The following is an 18,746-nucleotide window of genomic DNA, read 5'->3' on the forward strand; positions in this document are numbered from 1 at the left end:
ATTTAGGTAAAAGTATAAAGACTTATAAGCAAAAGAAAATAGTCTCTAATATTGACCTTCCAAATTTAAAAGTATAACCTAAGCTAAGTTTTCCTTCTGTGTCTCAATATCATTGTTTGGAAAATGAAGGATTTGGTCTAGTGATTCTGAAACTTTCCATTCTCTTGGAAATAAGTAAGTTCTATTATAAGCTCAATTACCTCATTATCTTTGATGGTCCAAAGAAAGTGTGATTAGCAAATATATTAAAGGTTTTGAGTTGATTGTAGATTGGGTCTTTGATTAATTTCTCAACTGAGCCTGGTATCTAGAACAAAGTAGAGTATGGTAAGGCTTGTGAAGTAGGCATAAGGAATGGGAAAGCTTTGAGTCATGCCCTTAAATGTATTTACAGATTATGGCAAGTGTTGAAGATCCCAGATAAAGAAGAAATAGCTTTTCCTTAGGAATACTTAAAGACAACTAGCCCTTTTCATCAGTCCTTCCTATGGCCACTTCATCATAATGGTTTGAGCTAGGAATATCTGTCATCCAAGACACCTGTCACCTGTCCTCTGATTAGCCAGGAGGCTGAAATTATTTATTAAAAAAAACCCTGAAAACTAGTTTTGGTTATGGTTCAAATTTAATCAAAATAGTTTCCTGGAATTTGTCCACGTCCTTTTTTATTTAGTTTTTTTATCTTGAGACAATTTAAAATTTACAGGTGATGATTATATTGTTTTGAAATGTTCATGCATCATATAAAATGTGAACAAATATAAACAGAAAAACCCTCTCTGTGATAATACTAAGATTTACATTTTATTTAGGAGGTAGATTAGTAAAAAATATCCAAGATCTTTCTTTACTTTTATTCACTGTTAACCACTCTGGAGATATAAAATCACCTACCTATGGAAAAAAATCAGAAATTATTACTATCTCCCTTTTTGGTTGGTGTCAGGTGCCTTGATCAAAATATAGAGAAGATCCAAGATTTCTCAGATGGATGAGCTGGCCATGTCAATGCAAAATAATCTCGTACTTTGTTATTTTAAGGCAAATTTATTGAAGACTTAATGCCTACAACTTGAATTCTATAATAAGAATAGATAAGGCAGGTAGGAAATTCCCATTTGAGATAGAAAAAACTGCATATTAGAAATTCATAGTTAGAGCAAGATCCTGATGCAAATGTGGCTTAGAAACATAGGCTGAACAAAAAAATGTCAGGACTAGAGATAAGTATTTGACTGAAGATGTAAAAGACACTGAAACAATAATTGATTCAATTAAGGGGTAAGATGTAGCATGTAAAAATAGGATATAAATGTTACCTCTTCTTCTATAAAGGAATTAGAGGATAAGTGAAGATTTATAATCCTTTTAAGGTGATAAAGACAAACCTGATCTGACCTAAAGACAGTTAAGAATGAAGTCTTAGTTTGGATTTCCTTCTTGCCTTGACCAAAAGAAAAAAAAAAGTGATAATGAAATAAACATATGAAGAAAAAGGCATGAAGTTACTTTCCATGACAAAACCATGTTGTTTTAAAAAAAGAAAAGTAGAGAAAGGAGAAGGGGAAAAATAGGAAGAAAACAGGGCAAGGAAGAGTATTAATAAAATAATAGTACTTGGATTTCACAAAGACAGTTATAGCTTTTAGCACTTGCTTTAGTCAGAGTTCTCCAGAGAAACAGCACCAAAAGGACATGTGTGTGTGTGTGTGTGTGTGTGTGTGTGTGTGTAGAGAGAGAGAGAGAGAGAGACAGAGACAGAGAGAGAGACAGAGAGAGACAGAAAGAGATTGAAAGGGAAATTTATTTTAGGCAATTGGCTCACATGATTATGAAGGCTGGCAAGTCCAAAATCTGCAGAGTAGCCCAGCAGCCTGGAAACGTAGAATCCCAGGGAGGAACCGATGTTGTAGTTCAAGTTTGAAGGCTGTCTGGTAGAGAATTCCCTCTTGGAGAAGTTAGTCTTTTGTTCTACTCAGGACTTCAAATTATTGGATGAGGCCCACCCACATTATGGAAGACAGTCTACTTTATTCAAAGTCCATCAATTTAAATATTAGCCTTACTCAAAAAGCATCCTCTCAAAACATCCAGAATAATGTTTGATCACATATACGGGCACAATGACCCAGCCAAGTCGACTCATAAAATTCACCATCACAGGATAGCTTTGAAAGTAGACATATATTGGGGCACCTGGGTGGCTCAGTCTGTTAAGCGTCAGACTCTTGATTTTGGCTGATGTCACTACATGATCTCAGTGTGGTGACATTGAGTCCCATGTCCAGCTCTGCACTATGTGGGGAGCCTGCTTAGGATTCTCTTCTCTCCCTCTCCTTTTGCCTTCCTCCCCACCTCTTGCACACATGCACTCTCTTTCTCTCTCTCACTCTCTCTCTCTCTGAAAAAAAAATCAAATACATAAATAAATAAAGTGGACATATATTGAAAAAAGCTGAGTTGATGGCATCATATTGTCCTGGCTTTGCCTCTTACAAACAATGAGACATCAAGTTACTCCACTTCTCTGTTTGTTTCTTTTCTGTTGATGGTGACAATAATCCCTATTTCATGGTGTTCTCAGGACCGAATGGGGTAATCTTTATGTAGTCCCAGGCATGCAATAAGCAGTCAATAGAAGTGCTTCTCATTATATTATTAATATCTGTAATATTATCTACAGTATTATCATTATTATTATATTGAAATATGCCACTGCTTGACTTAGCCTTTCTTGGATGGACATTGAAAATGAAGCATATATTTGAAAGATGTTTCAAAAAGAAGAGATTAATAGGTATTTTGAAAAGAAAAATATATTAAAGTTTGATTTTTAGAATCAATTTACCTAAATTATTCAAATAAATCTGAGCAAGGCCATGTATGTTCTTTCCTTCTATGTGGACAATGATAATGTGTGACTTCTGAGTTAAGCATATTTGCTAGGCTTCTCTATCTTCCGAGGTATCAACATATCTCAAAGTATAGCAGGCAGTTATTATTTTAACCTTTATATTCTATCAACTTAAGGATTTCCTGATGAATAAAGATTTTTTCCTAAGTGTTTCATAACATTTAAGTCTAGAAATACCTGAAACAGTGGACTATTTTCATGAAATTCTCAAGATTAATTTCCTAAAATTCTCTTTCATGGCATTTGAGATATGGTACAAGAATCAGTGAAAAAGTAAGTTTTGTCAGCTTGGGGAAATATCTAGATATTAGTGTCAATTTATAAATATCTATTTTATTGACATTAGGTGATAAAACAATTTTAATACATGAGCATTAATATATGAACATTTTTTGTTTTATTTAATTAATCCTTTCTCTTTTGCATGTTTTCTCTTTAGCTTCATGGCTTTTATTTCCACTTTAGGTTTTTAAAATCCATAAGAAACATTGTATTAAAGATCAAAATACAAATAAAATACAATCTTGAGTAGAGATCCAACTGTATACAAGATCTAAACTTATACACTATGTGTATGTATGTGTGCATGCATCTGTGTTTTGGGGAAGTCTAGGTGGCCATTCTAGGAAGCCATTTAGCAGTACCTAATAAAAAATTAGTACCAGAAATATCTCTGGCAGATGCTCATGGAAATATACCATTGTTTGTGGTAGTAAAGATGTAGAAACTGTGTAGGTATTTATCATCAGTTGAATGGGTAAGTGAATGAAGATATATATCTACAATGCAGTACAGTGTAGCAGTCAGAATTTATAAAATTATGTCAAGTAGGTCAACGAAAATACAGGTATATACATATGTAAAACAATGTTGTGTACTTTTCTTTTTTTTTAAAGATTTTGTTTATTTGAGAGGGAGAGAGACAGCAGGAGCCGGGGGGTGGGGAGAGAAGGAGAAGCAGATTCCTCGCTGAGCAGGGAGCCGGAGGACGGGCTTGATCCCAGGACCCTGAGATCATGACCTAAATTGAAGGCAGCCACTTAACTGACTGAGCCACCCAGGTGCCCCATATTTTTCAAGTACCTCAAAAATATAAATTTTATCGACATCTTACTTAGTTGTATAAATTAGGATCATACAACCTGGAATAGTTGCCTTCTTTGCTTTAATTATCGATATTTGTATATAGAGAAAAGAGATTATCCTTGCTAAATATTGCTTAGCTCACTTTTGATTATCAATGCTACATGATATGAGAGAGACTTGATATTAACTACACCCTATACTATTAGGGGAAAAAAATCAAGTTCATGTTTGCTCTAGTCTGAAAATTTTGTTCATTTGAAATATAATTTCCAATCCTTTTGTTAATACAAAATCATTTCTTAAGAAAATAAGAAAAAAGTCTGCAGTCACCTTTTAATTTGTGGCTTAAATATACATATATATTTATATATATATATGTCTTTTACTTTCTATATATATATATGTTTTTTATTTCAAAATAAAGATATAGATAACAAAGAGACATATATTTTTATTTTGAAAGTAAAAAAGGAAAATCAAGAGATATTATGGGAGATGAAGAACATCATAAGCCCAACAGATGCAAAGTGTCTACTTAAGGACAAAGAAGAAAATTAGATAAAACAGAATATTATACAAATTACCAGGAAATAAAACCTTCTAAATTTCTTATTTAGAAGTAAGGAAAATGAAGCATCACTAAGGAGAAATTGCCTAGCGTAAGTATTTTGGCTTAAAAAAAAATTCTAATGGTAATCTGACTGCCCTTTACCTGGTGAAAGCCTAGAATGAAGTGTACCACTTGTCAGAATTAAAGGGGAATTTCAGTGCATTTAAATATTCTTAAAATTTGTTATTAAATCCAGAGGACTCTGAGTGCATATGAAGCCATAAAGAGTCCTTTTAAGGTCTTATAGGAAATAATAGCTTAATTAACTTTGTAGAATGGTAATATTTGGCCAGTTATCAAGGTTCTTAGGAACCTGATATTAAGGAGACCAAGGACATGAGTTCAGCCCTCAAGAAACTATGTTCTGTGGGCTAGACTATGTTCTGTGGGCTAAAGATTTCCTAATCATACTTCAGGGCATCTCTCTGGTTCATGCCACTCATCTTGGAGGATTGAACAAGGGAATCTGAATGAATATCTGCTATGAGAAATGAAAGATACACTGTTGGTGGGAATGCAAGTTGATACAGCCACTTTGGAAAATAGTGTGGAGGTCCCTTAAAAAGTTAAAAATTGAGCTACCCTATGATCCAGCCATTGCACTACTGGGTATTTACCCCAACTCACTACAGACGTAGTGAAGAGAAGGGCCATATGCACCCCAATGTTCATAGCAGCATTGTCCACAATAGCTAAATTGTGAAAGGAGCCAAGATGCCCTTCAACAGACAAATGGATTAAGAAGATGTGGTCCATATATACAATGGAATATTACTCAGCCATCAGAAAGATGGACGGGACTGGAGGAGATTACGCTAAGTGAAATAAGTCAAGCAGAGAAAGACAATTATCATATGATTTCTCTCATCTATGGAACATAAGAACTAGGAAGATCGGTAGGGGAAGAAAGGGATAAAGAAAGGGGGGTAATCAGAAGGGGGAATGAAGCATGAGAGACTATGGACTCCGAGAAACAAACTGAGGGTTTCAGAGGGGATGGGGGTGGGGGAATGGGATAGGCTGGTGATGGGTAGTAAGGAGGGCACGTATTGCATGGTGCACTGGGTGTTATACGCAACTAATGAATCATCGAACTTTACATCAAAAACCAGGGATGCATTACTTGAATCACAAACCCAGTTCTTTACTTAATTATATGATTAAAACTACTTTTTTTTTTTGCCATTTTATTTGAGCTGAAATAACTGTACTTTGAAAGACACAAAATTAATTATTGCAAGTAATAAAAAAATCTCATTAATTATCTTTGGGTAGATAATCTCCTTGATATTAATTTATATTTCAAATTACTGTGACTTCTATAATATTAATAAGAATTTACAGGAAAATGTGAAAGGTGTGTTGCCTCACCCATAATGTATCATGTGTGATTTTGTAAGCATTATTAAATGATATTAAATAAAAGTTATTTAAGTTATCTGTTTAGATCAAAAAGTCACACACTGGTTACCCAATCTTGTGGGAAAATAATGATATCAAAACTTGAATAACATCGTATCATTAAACATAATGCGATATAGAATATCAGTAATCAGAAATGCAGCTACATGAATCTGAAGATATCTTTCCCCATATTCCTATGCTGTCTTCATAATTACAATATTTTAAAATATTGAGAAAAATAAGAGATATTTTTATTTGTTTAGGAATTAGATGTCTTAGATAATCAAAGTTTCGCTCAAAGCCATTCCAGACACAGCCCCATCAAACAGCTTCTTAATGTGTTTTTGTATTTATCAAGAAGATTCAAGTCTTGTCATGGTCTGTTGAGCTGACTGACTTTAAATCTTGAAGCCTCGTGGGTTTCCCTCTGGAAAGGAAAAAGAATGAATTCAGTACGTACCTCCCTTGAAATCCAGCCCTTATGTCTAATAGCTTTAAAATTAGCAATGAGCCCAAGGGAGTCATTTCGTGCTGCTCCGAATGTTAAAGCATGAAAAGTCTTTTGATTTGAATCTTAGGAAGCTTAAAAATTTTGTTTTATCTTAATATCAATTCAAGACTTTAACTTTATTTTTAATTTGACAAATGTGAAAGGCACAATGCCATTTCTTGTCAACTACTTCCTACAGATGGTATACCATAAGAAACAAACTTCCTCTGTATAAAAAAGTCCTGAATGGACAGCTTATTTAGTATATATCTTTTTTTTTTTTTTATAAGAGCGTGTGAAGCTGACTCAAGTCAAGTAAGCTATATCCGTAAACACTCTAAACACTCAACCTTGACCAGCTACATCTTGGATGCTCAACTTCTATCCTGGTATTATAAACAGAGCCTGACTTCTGTAAATGACATGAACCTTAATAATATTTTAATGAAAATGGAAAGGTTATCACATTATTTAATGATTGTTAGGTTCAAGGCAGTGAATTTAATATATCACATATGTATCTTGCTTAAAATTTGTAATAGTGAGGAAACTAAAACAAAGAAAGTTTAAGTAACTGTCCAGATACTTACAACAAATGTGAGCCTGATCCTCTACCTGTAAAATGAAACCATCTGTATCTTCATGCCTGATTGTTATGAGGGCAAAATGAAATACTATGTATATACCTTCCCTGGCATGTAGTAGACACTCAAAGTGAAGAATAGTTGCATGGTGTTATGGTTATGGTGGCCATAGTAGGTGGGGTTGCAGATTTGAATTAGAATCTCTGTAACTTTGAAATCCCTTTTATCATCAAGTAATATTTTTTGAGAAAATCTGAGTTTAGTATCTTATGAGTAATATGGAAATTATGTGTGAGCTTTTGATTTAAATTTTTCATAAGGAATAAGAACAGCACTAAAATGGAAATTGGGCTTATTTTAATACAGCTGTAGTTTATGTGTTGTCTTATTGAAAAGAAACTTCAAAAAAGTTTTACAATTAGATTTATCTATAGTTAAATATGCTTTTCCTGAATTTCAAAAAACTGAAGATTGACTCCTAAACTACTGAGTATGGCCTAATGAATTCTTAGTGAATTACAAACTTTGCAAGTCAAAATGTGCTCTCATTCTTTTTATTTAATATCAACCATAATTAAATGTTCAAATCATGAATATTAAAAACATCTTTAAAAAGAAATGACTTTTCTAAAATAGAATACCACTTGAATCATACTGATGACCCAAAATAGTCTACCTTTTTTTTTTTTTTAAGTGCAGGTTGATTGATTTTCACTGACAAATAAAAATTACCACATGCTGATCTGAATAGGTAATGAACACAGGCATTTATTTAAGAAAGATAAACTGCCCTTTTTGTATATTAAATTTCTATGGGTATGTATTTTAATTGACATCATCCCACTTCTTGTTACCTGCCTCTACTTCCACCACCACCATTTGTTACTAAGCTTCATACATACACATTGTGCAATATTGATAAACTAAAGAGAATGTTTATGATTTCTCTCTTTTTTTTTTTCTGTGAAAGAATCAATTAAAAGTGGTATACAGAATTCCTTTTCATACCTAAGTTATATGCTTGAAATAGTCTCCTAATATTTTTATATTAGGGGTCTCTGGATAAATGGAACCAATACTATATATGTCTATGATAATGGTAGCTCATGCAACTGCAGAGGCTCAGAAGTCCTAAAAGCTGCAGTAAGCCAACTGGAGACCTAGGAGAATGAATGGGTAGTTCCAGGCCAAGGCCAAAGGTCTGAGAACAAGAGCTGATGTAGTGCTAGTGCCAGTCTGAACACCAGCAGGCTTGCCACCCAAGAGCTGATGCTTCCATCCCACTCCCAAGGCCAGAAAAGTTCAGAGTCTCCCCTCATGCAGTCAGGCAGGAGAAATATTCATCTTACTCAGGCTTTTGGTTCTATTAGGCCTTCAGTTGTTTGGATAAGGCTCGTTCACATTAGGGACTGACATCTGCTTTACTCAGTCTATCTATTCAAATGTTAATTTCATCCAGAGACACACAGAAATACCCAGAATAATGTTTGGTCAAATGTCTGAGCACCCCGAGATCCAGTCAGTTTGCACATTAAATTAATCATCACAATTTTTAAAGCTGTTTTTGATTAAACCCTTTGAGATTATTGTAAATTCCAATGCAATAGTAAGAAATAATACAGAGAAGGAACACCTGGGTGGCTCAGTAGGTTAAGCATTTGACTCACGATTTCAGCTCAGTTCTTGAGCTAGGGGTCATGAATTCAAGCCCCATGTTGGGCTCCATGCTAGGCATGGAACCTACTTAAAAAAATAATAGTAAATGATGATAATACAGAGAAATCCCAGAGATTTGCCTTCGCCCAGTTTCCTCTGGTGGCAACATGTTGCAAAACTATAGTGCAACATCACAACCAGGGTATTGACAAGTACAATGAAGACAATGAATATTCAAACAATAATCTCTCCTATTATAATTTTAAAGCACACCTACTTCCTTCCCTCCACAGTACTCCCAAATCTCTGTCAATTACTAATCTGTACCTATTTCTATAATTTTGTCATTTTAAGAATATTCTATGAATTGAATCATACAGTAAATAACCTTTCGCTTTAGCTTTTTCACTAGCATAATTCTTTTTTTTTTTTTTTTAAGATTTTATTTATTTATTCGACAGAGATAGAGACAGCCAGTGAGAGAGGGAACACAAGCAGGGGGAGTGGGAGAGGAAGAAGCAGGCTCATAGCGGAGGAGCCTGACGTGGGGCTCAATCCCACAACGCCGGGACCACGCCCTGAGCCGAAGGCAGGTGCTTAACCACTGTGCCACCCAGGCGCCCCCACTAGCATAATTCTGAAAATTCAACTAGGTTTTTGCATGTATCAGTATTTCATTCTTCATTCTTTTTCTTTTCTTTTCTTTTTGGGCAGAGTATTATTCCTTGGTATGGATCTACCACAGTTTACTCATCTATCAAAAGACATCAGAATTGTTTCAAGTTTTGTCTATTTAAAATAAAGTTGATATAAATACTTGCATCTAGGTTTTTCTTTGTGAACAAAAATTTTCATTTTTCTGGGATGAATGCCTAGGAATACAATTGTTGGGACATATGGTAGTTGCATGCGTAGTGGTTTTTTTTGTTTTATTTTGTTTTTTGTTTTTTTAAGAAACTTTCAAATTGTTTTCCAGAGTGGTTGTGCCATTTTATATTCCAATCAACAATGTATGCATGATCTAATTTCTCTATACCTTAGCCAGCAAAACCTTAGTATGGATTGGTTTGGGTTTACCCTATTTCAGTTTCTGAAATCTGTAGATTTATGTTTCTTATCAAACTCAGTTGTCAGCCATAACTACTTTGACTATTTTTTTTCATCTCTGCTCTCTTTCTCCTCTCCTTAATGAAACCCAATGACATGACTGCTAAATATTTTGTTATAGTCCCACTGGTCGCCACAGCTGTTTTGTTTCTGTATTTTGTTTTTATGATAGTCTATTTTCTTTCTGTTATTCAGATTTGGTAAATTCCTTATTCTGTCTTTTATTTAACCTATTCTACTTCTTGTCTGAAACTTTGTATTTCTTTGTTGAGACTTTAATTTTTTTTCATTTGTTTCAAGTATGTTTATAATTTCTCCTTGAAATTCATGGTGGCTGCTTTAAAATCTTAAACAGATAATTGTAATATCTCTGTCACCTTGGTGCTGTTACTATTGATTGTCTTTTTTCACTCAGTTTCATTTAACTAGATTTTCCTGGTTCTTTGTGTCATGAATCATTTACAGTTGAAACCTGGACTTTTGTTGTTGTTGTTATTTGATGAGACTTTGGTTCTGCTTTAGAACGTACTTTCCATGGCTTCCTTTGGCATTGCTCGGGCAAAGGAAGTATGTGTGCCGACTCATAATGCCAGGTGCAGGTACAAGTCCTGACTCCGCATGCAGCTTTTTTCCCTGACACCTATGTGTAAGAGCTTCTCATTTCAGTTGGTCAGGGTTGATAGTGCCAGCAACCCATGAAGCCTCCAGTGACAACATGATTGTGGTGGCCTCATCACCACTAGGCAGTGGTGAAACTCCCTACTTTCCACTTGGTATTCACCATTCTGATACAGGTGAAGGGGCACCTAGTTTCAGCCTAGTTCACTCCAAAGAGTGAAAATCTAGGTTGTTCACATTCTTTGATGGTGTGTATGGGTATAGGACCATAGTTTTTCTGTGTTTGGCTGGAGAAGAGCAGTTATTGTCGAAAAGTTTTCTGTCTTTCTAGGCGGCCCCTTTTCTCTTCATTTGGATAGAGAGAGCAGTCTTTTGTTGGGTCTTATTTTGGTCCATTCTTATTGGTGTTTCTGAGTTTCTGTCTTCTTGTGCCCCAAGTCTGGAATATTTGAGGCAAAAAGGAAACCCAGAGAGCCACAACTATGTTGTTTCATGGATCATGAGGTCTCTAGTAGATCTACATTCTTCTTTTCATCTTGCAGATTTTTAATTTTTTTTGATATTTGTTTTATATATAACATGCATGGTTTTTAGCTGTTCTTAGCAGGAGAAATATGGAAAAAGATTATATCTACTCCATCTTTCTGGGAGCAGCAGTCTGCCCTAATTGTTTTATTTTTAAAAAATTCTGAGATCAAATGATCAAATTATGAAATGAGACATCTATGTAAACAAGAATTAAATATTCTTAAAATCATGGAGTGTGCACTCTCTCTCCCCCCTCCCCCCCATATATATAGCTGTGCTGATATATCATTTGCTCTTCTTTATCCATCTTTTTATATTCCCAAGTTGCCATACTTACATTTACACCCATATCTATATTTATGCTCATACCAATTACCTTCTCATCACTGTTTATAGTAAAATCTTTCCTACTTCCTTACCTATATAGGTCAAAAGAGAAATCTAACTTTCTTTTGTATGTGGCTTCTTTAATATATCTTTGCTTTGTATTTGAAACCAATGTAAATCCAGGTCATTTTGGAATTTGAAATACATCAAATGTTACCTATAAATTTGAATTTCTCAGCTATTATTTACACATTTAATAACTATCTATTAACATCCATTTTAACAAGAAATTATGCTATGAATTGGATATTGGTGGCATATAAGACAAATGTGGTCTTATTGCCATGAAATATATATATTATTGTATATACATGCACATTTTATATTCTTTACCCACCAATACCTTCCTGTATAAGTGTACATGCACACACACACATTAATACACAGAGTAATACAATTCAGGTGAAAATGAATGTTCTAGTAGTCTGTTATTTGCCAAGGTTGGGAAGGGGCTAAGTTAAAATGACAATTTTCTTTGGTTGACTAAAGGGCCAATTAATACTGTCAACTCCATTACTTGGAATATTTCATAGTTTCTGGCTCTGAATCTCTCTGGCTTACCTTTGTCTGGTTTCACAACAGAGCATGTTTCAGAATATCTTCATATTTTTTAGTGCAACTTGAGGATGCATGACATTTTTAATGCAAATGAGATCACTAACACATTCTCCCCCTCCTCTCTCTCTATCCTCTCATTGTCTCTGATTCACTAGTGATATGGAGCTGTAAAATAAAGCATGTTAAGGATAATTTTTTCTTAGTAAGATATAATATTTGTTTAATTGTGTAAGTAATCTTTTATTCTTTCTCAATGAACAAAATTTTGAGATATATTTAATTGAACACTTTTCTAACTCAAAAGTCAATCATATAGATTATAGATTATATGCTTCTCAAGGACAAAGGTTATCCTTCCTTCACTATTTTTTTATAATAATTTTTTATTATGTTATGTTAGTCACCACACAGTACATCCTTAGTTTTTGATGTAATGTTCCATGATTCATTATTTGCGTATAACACCAGTGCACCCTTCTTTCACTATTTTATCACCAGGTCCAATCACTGTGACTCATGCTCATTAGAGGATGGTTGAGTGAAGAACTGAATGTCAAGAAGTCAGCCAAGGTCTGGTGACAGAGTGTTCCAACTGCAAAATGTCAAAGACATAGAAAAGAGAATGATGAGCAAGAACCAAGTATGTAATATAAGGACAGAGAGGATGAGATTATAGGAGAAGAGCTTAGGAATGAGCCTTGGAATGTTTCAATATTTTCAAAAATGCATTAAGCACACAATAGTTCTCAAAAAATTTATAAGAATTAACACATTTACTTAAAAATTATTTAGAGAAACATGATTTACTTTTAAATCACTTTGTTTATGTAAGTAATAATAAGCTAAAATACAGAAGCAATCAGCCAACCCAAATTATACTGGTATGTATATGATTGAGTTTAAATATTCCATGTTTGTTTCTTAATAACACTTAAGGTCTTCCAATTATATTAATAACTTTTCCAAAAGGAATAATAATAAATGTATACTGTGGGGTTCTTCCTTTTTCATTTCTTGTATGTTTTTATATAAATACAAGTGATGCTCTGAGTCTGTTGGAGACGGAGTGGGAGGGCGTTGACAATGCCTGGCGCAATGGTCTTTATTGTATCTCTTCGTGATCCTTTCCTTAGGTTGACTGGTGGGGATGGGGCACGAGGTCACATTCTTATCTTTCTGCTGTGCCCTACACTTACTCTACTCAGCAGGGGAGTTGAGAGGAAACAGATTTCTGCCTGAGAGTCTGTCTGACCTGCTGTGTTTTTCCAAGGAACAAAAATAGGTGTTTGGTGTCACAGTGGTCATGAATGGTCATGGAATTCTGAGATAAAGGACGAAAGGAAGGGACATTTCTTGTTGGGATTTATCTCTAAAAAATTAGTGCTAGAGAACCTTTGTAAAATATTAATATGCTACTAAAATTAAATCACACATTTGTAGTTTTTAATCTCAGTTGTCACTTGAAACTACCACCTTTCTCCCTGCCGGGCTCTGAGCTCTGATGTTTCGGCCTTTGATATGCTCCAGCTGCAGTCTCGACGCCTGGGCAACTTGGAAGTTTTAAAACCTTCTATGATCTTGTGATACATTTTATCAAAAAATGACACTTGTGCCTCTGAATTAGCAACCCACTGGCACTCTTTCACATTTCTTGAATGGCTGCTGGTAATTCTCACAATTGTAAACTATTTGGTGCAGACTTAGGTTGTTAATAGCTTTCCTTTGACTACTTTTTGATTCCCCTTGATTTTTAAAGAATTTAGTTTCCTATATAACAATCAAGTTGGAACAAAGACTACCAAAAGGTGAGAAGTTTAATACATATTGCATAAAGCTTGAGGGTCTCAGGTCCATAATACTGTTGAAACTGAAAGTATTATAATTCTTTATGAGTGGGTTGGGGTCACTGATTGATGGAAGTTGATTGTTAGAGCTGTGCCTGTTCAGTTTCCCAGTTTCTGGGATTTAGCCTGTCACCTATCTGATTTCTTATTTTAGGCTATTTGTGGCCAGTAAAACTCCACTTAGAAAGCAAAAGAGAAGAACGGCCCTGTTATTTGCAGTGCTGGGCTAAATCAGAAATGAAAACATGTGCTCTTTGTCTTGTCTCATGTTGGCATTTGTGCTAATTCTCCTCAGAATAACCGGAACTTTAATGTCATTCTCTTCTGCTGTGACATGATACTTTATGGGAACTTGCGTAAAGAAATAAACACCAGATCTCTTCACAATGAGTGCGATGCATAAATAACTATTTGTAGCCTTAGAAATTAAAACTACAGGTCTCCATATTTTCATTGTCAGGAATTTCATCTCCTCGGGCGGTCTTTTTTTCTAATTTGGAAGCACTGCTGGTAAATCAGTGACTTTTAAATATGGCAGTCCATCAAGAGGGATAAGAGAAACAAGATCTCACTTTAGAGGGAAGGGATCTAAATGACAATGCTGAAGATAGATAGTGTCTATCACTAGGTTCTGCTGATCTATAATCCAAGCAAATACCATGATCAGATTCTACCACTCCTTTGAATGTGAACTTGGAAATTGTCTTATAACTCCCCCCTAAAGCATTAGTGATCTGCAACTTTGAAGATGCTAGTAAACTGCAGTGTTCAGGTTAATTTTTACTATGAAATCTTTCACAGAAATAAGCATCATGAAGCAAGGTTTGGTGGTGACACATACTTGAGGAAGAAAGGAATGCTTCTGATCTCAAAGCCTCATAATGAAGATGAGAAATGGAAATTGAGAAGGTTGACAAAGAGGATCAAGATTAAGAGATATTACCACTGTCCAACCATAAATAAATTATAATCCCACCTATAGTGATAATTCAATTTCTTTATATCAACAAAAATAAGCAAAAACTTAGAAAAAAGCTTTTGCACTCCTTGCTCACAACCCTTCATATTTAATTGCTATCCATAGCTATAGAATCCTCCTATTTAAGTTAAAATTGTGCATATGTCTCTGGCATAAAAATGGAGGAAACTCTGAGGATTGCAGGTTGCCACCCTCAACTTCTTTTTCCAAATGGAAAAATCAATAGCTTTGGAAAGAGGATTCAGGGCTTTGTTCTTCAATTGAAATAAGGCTACTATACAGTCAAAAAACAAAAAAACAAAACCAGAGATTTAAGAGATCAGGATTATTTTGAATTATTTTAGGAAAATGTCTGCTATTCTTGGTTAAAGCACCTCTAAAGAAAGATACAAGATTTTTAAGTAACACTATTTTCTAACACTGTCTATACATCATTATTCTCCACAATTAATGAGAAGATTATCAGTGATAACTCATGTACATTTAACTCAGGGCAACAACACAGAGTTTTAAAATACATCTTTTAGGCTTACAACGGTGCTTTCCAATCAATGGCAGTATTTGCAACAGCACGAGATGTACATTTCAGCAGTCAGGAGAAATATCTCCAGTGTTAGAGAAGCATTACAGAGACAGATAGAGACAGTTTCAGAAGGAATCACTATGCCAGCTTGGTTCAAGAAGAGTGGAGGTTGCTTTCCAATCCAACGCCATCTCGGGCTTGTGACAGTGAGTATTTGGAAACACTTGGATATTTTTTGTGTGTGTGTTTCGCCAGGAATCATCTTTATAAATGGGCTTCTTGAGTAGTTCTGCTACATTTGTACCTCAAATCTGAATTTCAGACAGAGAGGCAACACAAAGGGAAGGTTGCATAAAAACAGAGAGAGCTTTTATTTACACCCTCAATATCACAATGGAAAGATTCAATTTTCATTTCAAACTTTAAGAACATGTAAAATATTGTTGTAATTTCTCCCTTGTCTCCAATAAATATTACTTTGTAATCAGTTTCTCATCCTAACTTTATTCACAATAAATGGCACTTGCCTCCTTATCAAAAAAGATTATGGTATGAATTACAACTGAATGCTAATAAAAAATTACTTCATGAAATGTAGGTTGTTCTTTAGAGAAGCAAACATTGTAGTTGTGGATGAGGTTTTAAGCTTATAAATGCAATTTAAATTGCAAATGTAAACTATCGGAAGGAAACACCTGTAAGTTTTCAATCAGGCATCCACTGATTTTTAACCAAATCAATAAATTGTACCAGGACAATGTATTTGTACCACCCAATCAAAACAAATACGAACTATCTTCTTATTATCATAAAAGCAATAAAAAAGGCTTGCACAGCATTCTTCTCTTAATTTGTCTTTCACTCTGCACCATAAAGATAACAAAGTGCTGCATTTCCAAAGAACATATTGTTTTACGCTGTATGTTTTTCATCACTGAAGTCTAGAGAGTATTGTTTTTTAATTTGCTGATGGAATCCATCAATTAGAATTAGTTTAAATGTTGTGGGAGGATAATGACAATGGGTATGAAAAAGAAGAGGAATGCGTAGTATGAATTAATGGTGCTTTTATGGTGCTTCTCATTGGATTCATGGCTGGGCTTATCTGATGAGTAAATAACTTATGGTTATGTCAAAGCTGGCAAAGGAGAATGTGGTTGCAGTCATCTGATTAGAGACATTCATGTAAGAAAGATGGAATCAGTGTCTGTGATTAACTGTTATTAAAGTCTTATATATGAATATCATTTTTTAAATTGCTGACATTGTCTTTAGTTCCTTGGCCTCAGTGTCAACTAAGCAAAGTTTTTATTTCTGTCTGCCGCTAACAAGCTGTATCACTTAGAAACATTCTCTGTGGTGAAATTTACATTTTCCCCTACAAGAAAAAAATCTTTACGTTTTCGTCCATCTTTAAGGCTCTATGATTCCAGTCATTCTAACGTGTAGTGATCCAGGTGACCAAAGTTCACTACGTTCAAGTCCTAACCACAAGTTGACTGGCCTGAGTGACGTCATGAAGATGCGCTATTCATTACAAGGTAGATTGATCTGATTTCCATGTGGCTCTCTAAATTGTAAGCTTAGACAGCTGTGTTTGGTGGAGTTTGGAGTGAAGCTTAACACTACCAATTTTACATATTTTCCCACTGGCTTCTGTTCTGAACCAGAAAAGTTATCAGCAATAATTAATATGATAAAAATAATTCTTGCCTGCCACACATAATTGGCCCACAAGTGTGGGTCAGGGTAGGATGTCTTGGATACTTTGTCTCTGAGACATGAATTACTGAAAACTCAGTATCATTGGGGAGCAAAATAATGAAACTTGGTTTTGGAAAGATAAGATGAGAAAAAACCTAAAATGCTTAGTCATCCTCTACAGAGGGTCTAGCCTAATATAAAATATGTTTTTGTATAGAGCCTTTCAGCTTGGCCAACAAATAGAACAGAAAGGAACATGAGCAAAATCTTATCTAAATTCAAAAAACAAAAATTAGATGCAAACATTACTATTTTTCATTTATTATATCTTAGCACAGGCCTTCTGTGAGCCACAAATAGTCTTTAATTCATAACCTTGAGAAAATAGCTTATAAATATAAATGAAATGACTATATGGTGGCATTTAACAAATAAATTAGATCATTATTCTGCATTTTTATATAACATGTCAATAATATTTAAAATCTACTATGAATTGTGCCATTATTTTAGGAAAAAATAGCAAAGTATCGTACATTTTAAATTCATCAAAATAAAGAGAAAAATATTTCTGTTTCAACCAAGTATGGCAGCATAATTAAGTCAGTCAGATTGAATTAAAACAGCTAAATTAACTTGAAGCCCTTTCTGCCATCCGCTGTAAGTCTGCAATTTTTAATTAATGTTTAAAATGCAGTTTGCTTGTAGTTGATATTTAATTTATAGCTATAAACAAAATATGTAAGTTTATGGTAATTTGAATATTTTCCCCGTGAAAGATTCTTTTGGCCTTAAAATGATAGAAAATGAATACAAATACAATTTAGGTCTTTTATAATTAAAATAAATGTTTTGCTTTCTTGTTGTTTTACTTTTAAGTAAATTAAAACTTAATATACCATAAACCCAAATAACTGGGGTATTAATTGTCTTTAAAATGTGACTCCACAGCCTATGGAGTCTGAGCTAAATGGTGGCCAATTTCCCAAGCATCAATTTTGAAATTCTTTGGTAATTTCATATCATATTCCATAATCAATTATGAATAAAATGATGGGCCCTTAGGGGAATATAAATTCATCAGGGTACATAGAATATAAAATCTGGGCCTTGTTCCTTTGAAAAAAGGTCTATGAATTATTTAGATACTTATTATAAAAACTTCATTGTAAGCAAAATATAGAATTCAGTATTAAAATCTACATTTAGTTTATATATTTTAAAGGAAACATGACATCTCGCTGTATCATAATTTTATACATATATGCTAAATTTTTTATATGTAGGAATAAAGAATTATTTTTGAAAGAAATTAATCTGTCTGGAATTTTAATAAAATAATTATAGAAAAATCAAATGCTCAAAATCAAACTGAAAAATGAGCTTATGGCTACATTATTGATTTATTGTGCTATTGGAATCTGTGAAATGTAAAATAAAAGCATATGGAAATCTTGTTTGAACCAATTAACAGTCTTTAGAAAACACCAAGCAACCTCTCTTTTTATATTATAGGAAATATTAAATTTTGCTGAAGCAATTCTGCAGTGAATGAGATAATATGCTTTACGTGCTGTTCTTTCTTTTTTTGGGAGAGAGAGCACGTGCAAGGGAGAGAAAAGGGGTGGGTAGAGGAGAGGCAGAGGGAAAGGGAGAGAGAGAATCCCAAGCAGACCATGCATAGAGCCCAACGTGGGGCTCTATTTCATGACCCTGAGATCATGACCTGAGCCAAAATCTAGAGTCAGAAGCTT

The 18,746-nt window shown here is 34.2% G+C and overlaps 1 long non-coding RNA gene across 1 annotated transcript in view; it reads right to left on the reverse strand.

Moving 5' to 3' along the window:
- Positions 1-4,908: 4,908 nt before the first annotated feature.
- Positions 4,909-18,746, reverse strand: part of LOC130543338 (uncharacterized) — a 216,224-nt gene continuing 202,386 nt past the window's right edge. Inside the window, exon 4 of the long non-coding RNA XR_008958629.1 lies at positions 4,909-6,441. This is a non-coding gene — a long non-coding RNA (uncharacterized LOC130543338). The remainder of the gene's footprint in view (positions 6,442-18,746) is intronic.

This window comes from Ursus arctos, unplaced genomic scaffold (assembly GCF_023065955.2).
Source record: "Ursus arctos isolate Adak ecotype North America unplaced genomic scaffold, UrsArc2.0 scaffold_11, whole genome shotgun sequence".
NCBI lineage: Eukaryota > Metazoa > Chordata > Mammalia > Carnivora > Ursidae > Ursus > Ursus arctos.